This window comes from Sciurus carolinensis, chromosome 18, assembly GCF_902686445.1.
Source record: "Sciurus carolinensis chromosome 18, mSciCar1.2, whole genome shotgun sequence".
NCBI lineage: Eukaryota > Metazoa > Chordata > Mammalia > Rodentia > Sciuridae > Sciurus > Sciurus carolinensis.
The window spans coordinates 23,283,005-23,290,969 of NC_062230.1; positions in this window are offsets into that span (position 1 = coordinate 23,283,005).

A 7,965-nucleotide genomic window follows, 5' to 3' on the forward strand; every position below is an offset into this window, starting at 1 on the left:
GATCTGAAGTGTCCCCCAAAGTCCAGGATTACAGGCTTGGTCCCCCAGGCAGCAGGGGAGGTGATTGGAACATGAGGATCCATCAGTGGATTAATCCATTGCTGGATTTATAGCTGAATGGATTATTGGGAGGTGATGGAAGCATGAGGAGGAGGGACCTAGTTGGAAGAACGTCACTGGGAGCACGCTTTTGAAGGGTATGCTTTGTCCCCAGCCCCTTCCGCAACCTCTCTCTCTCTCTTCTTCATGGTCACCAGGAGGAGAGCAGCTTTGCCCCACCACACACTCCCTGCCATGATGTTCTGCCAGGTCTCAGGCCCAAAGCAACGAAGCCAGCTGACCATGGATGGAAACCTCTGAAACCATGATCCAAGACGAATATTTCCTCCTTTAAGTTGATTTTCCCAGGTGTTTTGTCACAGTAATGGAAAGCTGACAACCATAAGCCAACAAGAAAGGGGAGGAAGCACGACCAAGTCGGTCCCAAGGGGCATCCTAATGCAGGCGGTTCAAGGGGTGTGGCGACCTCCGGCTTCAGCGACAAGCTCTCACCCTGGGATGGGTCCTGACTTCCCCAGCTGCAGCAGAAATGAAGGTCAGGTGACATTGGTCTGCCATGGAGCAGCAACTCGGGCAGCGGTTAGGAATGATGGGGCAGGTTGGACAGCAACAGGGCAGAGGACCAAAGGTCCAGCTACATGATGAGGAGCTGGTTTGTTAGACAAGAAACAAAGTGAAACCCAGGTGGAGGTGCCAATGTGAAATGGGGTGGGGCATTTAAATTAGGGCCACAGGTCAGGGGGCACAGGGATGTCAGAGGTTAACCCCAGACAGTAGAGTACAGTTTCATTTACTCAGCCCTGTCAACACTGTGTGACGTAGGTGTTGTAACTATTGTCTTCCTTTTACAGATGAAGGAGCTGAGACCAGGAGAGGGACAGGGCCATCTGTGTACCAAGACCATAATCCATGAACAGTAGGGCTAGACTCCAATGGAGTCCACCTCCAAAGCCAGGCCTTATTTCTTTTCATTCTTCAAACTTGGTGAAATGTCATCTTGCCATCTTTTTTTTAAAACTCCTTAGGTTTTGCAATTCACTATTTTATTTAAATTCACTATTTTATTTAACTATTTTATTTAAATAACCATGCTTACACATATATACAGAGAGTGAAATGTGTAGCATAAGCATATAGTTCTCAATTCTAATAATTTTATCCTCTGTTCAAAGGAAATGCAAATAATTCTATCAACCTAAATAATAAAAATTTTATCTTTGATATACAAATTGCTATCAGGTAAAATAGCTTTCAGTCGAAGATAAGGTGTACTTTGTGTTTCAAGGAATTCTTCATTTAAGGCCAGGAGTGACTGATTTGCAAGAATCAAAATACTTAGCTCCTTGGTAGATAGTAGGTTGCTTCTTTTCTTTTTCTTTCTTTCTCTCTTTCTTTCTTTCCTCCTTCCTTCCTTTTACTTTTTTTAATGAGTCATTTTAGATTTAAATATATGCAAGGAAATTATCAGGGTTCATTCACAGTCATTGGTTAAAGATACAGACATAGTGTCAGGAAAATTAGGCAAGCCTTGCTAAAAAACAAAGTTGGATCTTTGTCTCCTTTTTTACCTCAAAATAAATTTTAAATGAACCAGAGGTTAAAATGTAAGAGAGGCACTAAAATAAAACAGGAGTGAACATTTTTATAATCATTTGAGGAAGATGTTTGACGTACTGGACGCTTCTCAGACAGGAAAAGATTTTATCAATCCACACTACATAAAATAAAGAACTTCTAAACCAGAAAAGAAAAACCAGTGCCAGAAACAAGGTTAAAAGACAAATGACATGTATAAATGCATTCTACTGTCTGTACAACAAATTAGAATAAAAAATTAGTTAAAAAAAAGACAAAAAGCTGTGGGAAAATAGTATACATGAAGATACAGTGTTACTATCCCTACTATGTAAAGAGCTGTTATGAACCAAGGTGAAAAAAATCAGAGAAAAATGGGCAAAAGGAACAAGTAAGGAATGTGTAAATAATAAATTCACATTAACATGTAAAATATATTCAAGCAACTAAACCAAGAAATGAGTGTCTGAACATCAATGAGATGTCTTTGTTTTTTCTACTCATTGAGTTGGCAAATTTAAAAGATTGATAATATTCAGAGTTAATAAGGATATGAGAAGAAAGGATCTCGTGTATACTCAATGAGAACATCTACATATACTGTGAGTATTTATTTATTTATTTTTTCGGTGCTGGGGATTTGAACCCAGAGCCTTGTGCTTGCAAGCCAGGCACTCTACCAACTGAGCTATATTCCCAGCTCTACTGTGAGTATTAGAGAGTGAAATGTCTTAGGCTTTGATGCAATAACTCTATTTCTAGGAATTTACCCTTGGAGGTAGACAAGTAAGTGTGAAAGAAGATTTAAACATAAGGATGCTCGTTGTTACACTATGTATATTAAGAAATTAGTATGGAAGCAGGTAGATGGACATTTATGGAAAACCACTTAAATAGATATTAAATGATCATGTGGTTTAGAGGTTGGCAAACAATGGCCTGTGGGTCAGCTCTGACCAGTTGCTTATTTTGCAAACTATGAGTTAAGAAAGTTTTTACATTTTTAATTGATCGTTAAGTGGCTACAAAGTATCTTCCTGTCCCATAATATCTAAAATACTCTCTCTAAACTGACAATACTGTTGTTGATCTCCACATATTGCAGACATTTTGGAGTAAAAAGGCAATTTATAGAATAGCATGTACAAGCCAGGTGTGGTGGCACATGCCTGTAATCCCAGTGACTTAGGGGGCTGAGGCAGGAGGACCACAAATTCGAGAGCAGGCTCAGCAACTTAGCAAGGTCCTAAGCAACTTAGTGGGAACCCATCTGTAGCTTTGGGATTTTGAGTTGGTAGATATTCATGATGTATGGAAAAGCATGATGCATACTACAATCTCAATCGCACAAAATGGGATGTGGTGAATATATAGGCACAACCTGAAGGGACACGTCCAACTAAGCTGCTTGTGACTCTCCTTTACTTGTGTGTTTTACTTTTCCTGTAATGCACACATTAACTTTTTAAAAAAATAGCTATTGTTAAAACAAAACAAAAAAAAAAGAATGAAAAGGCCTGGGGATGCGGCTCAGTGATTAAGTGCCCCTGGGTTCAATTCCCAGTACCAAAAAATCAAATAAAACAACAGCATGTGTCATATTATTCCAGTTAGGTAAAATTAAATACATGTACAAGATGTGACTGCACAGAGAGATCTGAAACACCATTACCAATGCATTAATTGTCACTCTCATTGAATGGCATTTTAAGTTCTACTGATAGCCTTTTTTTCAATTAACCAGAAAGACACTGTGTTCAATATTGTAATGAGATCAGTTCTCTCTTTAAGTTATAAGTTGAATGTCATCCCAAGTAACATGCAACAGGAGTTTAAAAGAATATGAAAAAATTATATTAGACATATTAGTCATAATAACACGAGCTGCTGTAACACATGAACCTTCATCTCAGTGGTTTAAACACTTTAAATTGTTTGAATCACTCCTAAGTGTTCAGTAGGCACCTTCCATAGCAGGGTTCAGGGACCAGCTCCTTCCATCTTGTGTCTCCACCATTTTTAATCTTGCCTTCCAAGGTTGTCAGAGAGGAACAGAAAAGACAGTTGCATCGGGAGAAAGTGGTTCGTATCACTTCCACTCACATTCCATGGGTGAGAACTAGTCACATGCCACATCTTAGATGCAAAGGAGGCTGGGAAATGTACTTTCAGATGGGGCAGCAGCACCTATCCGCAGGAGGGAAAAATAGCTCTTTGGGGATCACTAACATAATCTGCCAACATTGAATTTCCTCAGGAAAAGTAAATGTGTGAGAATAGCCAGAGAGTTAGGAGAAAGGAGAGAATGAAAGGGAACTAGCTCTACCAGATACCAATTCTCCATTTTGAAAATCTTCTACATGGTTCAGAACTAGAGAAGAAATAGACAAGGCTGAGCCAAGACGAACTGAATGAAAAGCCTAGCAATATCCCCAAATGTTTCCAGGAATTTAGTTTATGATAAAGGTAGAGTTCAAAGCAGTGGAAATGAAAGAATAGTGAGGAAAATAGACTAACCTTTGGGGAAAAAGCAAGCTAGACCCTTTCCTTTTTTCTTTCTTTCCTTTTTTAAATTTCCATGTATCTCTTGTATATTCATTTTATACATTTATTTTATCATGTTTTATTGATGCATTATAATTATACCTAATGGTGGAATTCATGATCACATATGCATATAGAACATGATATAACCATATAATTTGGCCAATATTATATCGTGATTTTCAGATAGAGCACAATGTAAATGTTAAGGAAAGGTACAATAATTCATTCTGGGCTGATGGGGTAGCTCAGTGGTGCACTGCGTGTGTGGCAACCTGCACAAGGCCCTGGGCTCAATCCCCAGCATTCCTGTTAATTAATCTACACTACTGAAACGGGGAAGACCTTTCTGAGCAGGACACAAAGCACACAATACACAAAACTGCACGAAATTTTGATAAAGGTGTGAAAGCACCACAGTGAAGGGAAGACGGCCCCAAAGAGCACATGAAAGAACACTGAGCCTCATCAGGTATCATGGAAGCCAACACTGAAACCCCAGCGAGGTGTCCCTGCACACCTATCGACAAGGCCCAAATTCAAAAAGCTTAAAACAGCAACCCCAAATGCTGCCAAGGTTACAGAGAAACTGGACTACTTATAAATCGCTGGTGGGAATGTGCAGCCACTCTGGAAAATTCTTTGACAGTTTTTAAAATCCTTAAAACCTGACACCCTCCCCGCCCCTCAAAAAAGTAATGGATTATAATCCAAAGAATAAAATAAATATTCATGAATCCATACTGATATAAATCAATGATTAAATAAACAAATGAATGAGAAGAAACAAACTCACAGGCAGAAGAATTTTAAGCAGTTTTTGTAGAAACTTAAATGCAGGCGGCACATGGTGACTGCTTTTCAAAAAGAAGAGTAAGGAAAGTCAGGGTTGCGGGTAATCGCACAGTGGACAGACCTAGCAGATGCTGCTTCCAGCCAGGTGGTCAAGGTAGCGGTGATACTTCCCGATGACAGTGTGTACCCTTGATAAAACCTGAGGGAAATAACTGATACCTGCCACAATCTCCAGAGAATTGTCCTGAGAAAAAGCCAGTCCCCAAAGATTATCAATTTATATAAGATTCTTAAATTGGTAACAATTATAGAAAAATGAGAAAAATTAGTGATTGTCAGGGCTTAGGGAAGAGGGGGTAGGAGGGTAAGGGGTGTGGACCATGGGGGATCTCTGTGGTGACAGATACGTTCTGTATCGGAACTGTATTGATGTCAATATTGGTTATGATGTTTTATTACAGTTTGCAAGATATTACCTTTAGGGAAACTGGGTAAGGGAGACACAAGATCACTTGGTATCTTTTCTCACAAATGCATATACATTTGAGCCAGGTGTGGTGGTGCACATCTGTAATACCAACAACTCAGGAGGCCAAGACAGGAGGATCGAAAGTTTGAGGCCAGCCTCAGCAACTTAGGGAGGTTCTGTCTCAAAATTTAAATATTTAAAAAGATCTGGGAATGTGGACTCAGAGGTAGAGTGCCCCTGTTCAATCCCCAGTACCACCAAAAAACAACAACAACAACAACAAAGAAACACCATATAGCTGATACGAATGTGGTAGATCCATATGTAGTCATGTGGGAAAATCTTCAAAATGTTATATTAAGCTTAAAATGTAAGGTATCATGTCTCAGGAATGAGTGTTTTGTGTAGATTTTTTAAAGAATATACTTCTATATGCATGCAATGTAGTTGCAAAGAATGAAATTTATGTTATAAACATTCCAGTTTTAAATTAAAATCATACCACTTTTTTTTTTTTTTTTTTTTTTGGTGGTGCTGGGAATTGAACCCAGGGCCTTGTGCATGCAAGGCAAGCACTCTACCAACTGAACTATATCCCCAGCCCAATTATACCACTTTAAAAGTTATAAATGGAAAGCAATTAGCATGACAATTTTCTTATCTATTCAACATATTTTTAAAATACTCATCTTAAGCAATTGGAATTCTTACATTATTCCTTTTACTCCTTGAACTTGTATTGATTCTATATGTCTCTACCCCAGAGAGTTTAAGCTTGAACATTTCATTATCTTCTTATACTTCCATATACAGTTACATAAACTATAGAAATTATAATAGAGAATATTGGTAGAGAAAGAAATTAATGCTTCCTATCAATCTTCCGTGATCACCGGCTCTAAATGTCAATTTTATCCCCTTCTGTATTGAGTTATTGTAATTAGTACTAGTAGACAACTGGTTAGAATAACCCAACTATATTACAAATTCCAGTCGCTAAAGAGATGCTAAGTACCTTATCCAAGAACAAGAGGACAGAGGATCTGAGGGCACCTTAGGAATGGCCGAGAAGGGTGGAAAGGTAAACACCCTCTGGAGAAGAGACCAGTGGGGCTCCCTGCTTGCAGCGGGAGGTGTGCGTTGCTTCGCTGTGCTCAGCCACCCAGGCAGCCATTCAGGAGCTTGGCTACTGCTGGAGATGGCGGCAGACCCTGACGTCAACCATGTGGCACTGGTGCTGCAGGGATGCGGGATGCTGGAGTAAGGGGGTCACGGAGGCCTCTACCTTGATTCAGAGGAAAGCCTGGGAGGCCAGGCAAAGTGCAGCAGGGGCTGAATTCCTGCGGGCGGACCCTGAGAGGGTGATGCGGGAAGATGTGAGGAGGAAGCTGAAACCGCAGTGGAGACGCCCAAGATTAAGAAATGCCAGTGACGTGGGACATGTGCCAAGGAAAGCCGCAGGGACCGAGCAGACATTCCAAGAGAGAAGCCACCGAGGGCTGCGACCCGTGAAGTCACAGGGGTGGAGCTACGGCCCTCTGAGAGCACATCGTGATGCCGTGGGCCCCAGGCCCTGGACAGGGAGCTACAGGACCCGTTTGCCCCACTGGATTTTGGTCTTACTTTGGTCCTATCCCTTCTTTCTATGCCCTATTTCTCCCTTTTGGAATAGCAGTATTTACTCTGCCACTATATATTGGATATACATAACTTGCTTTTTATCTTGGCTGGAAGCTAAAAGCTAAAAGTGTGCCTTTAGTCTCAGATGAGATTTTGAACTTGGACTTTGGGCAATGTTGTAACTGTTAAGACTTTGAGGCCTTTTAGAAATGGACTCAATGTATTTTGCAGTGATGTGGGCATGAGCTTTGGGGGCCAGGGGTAGAACGTTATGGTTTAGATATGAGGCGTCCCCTAAAAGTTCATGCGAGACAATGCAAAAACGTTCAGAGGTGAAATGATCAGGTTGAAAGTTTAAGCCTAATTAGTGGATTAATACACTAACAAACCGGGTGAAAACTGCAGGCAGTAGGATGTGACTGGAGGAAGTAGGTCACAGGGGGCTTGCCTTTAGGGTCTATATTTTGTCTCTGAATAATGGAGCACGTTCTCATTCATCCTCTTCTCTCTCCCCTTCCCTCCTCTTTTTCCCTCCCCCCACCCCTTTCCCTCTCTCTCCAGAGCTGCTCTCCTCAACCACACTCTTCCACCATGATATTCTGCTCACCTTGGACCCAGAGCTGCAGAATCAACTAACCATGGACTAAACTTCTGAAACTGTGAGGCAAAATAAAAATTTCCTCCTCTGTGTTTTTCTTGTCTGGTCTTTTGGTCAGAGTGACACAAAAGCTGACTAAAACAAACTGTCCTGGGCTGGCGTGGCTAGTCTTGCTTGGGCTCACTTACACATCTGTGGTCAGTTGTCAAGTTGTCCGGGGCCTGGATCTCAGGAGGCTCCTCTGGGACAGCTCAGCTTTGCTCCCTGTGGTCTCTGCATCTGGTAGAGGAGCCAGGGCTTATTC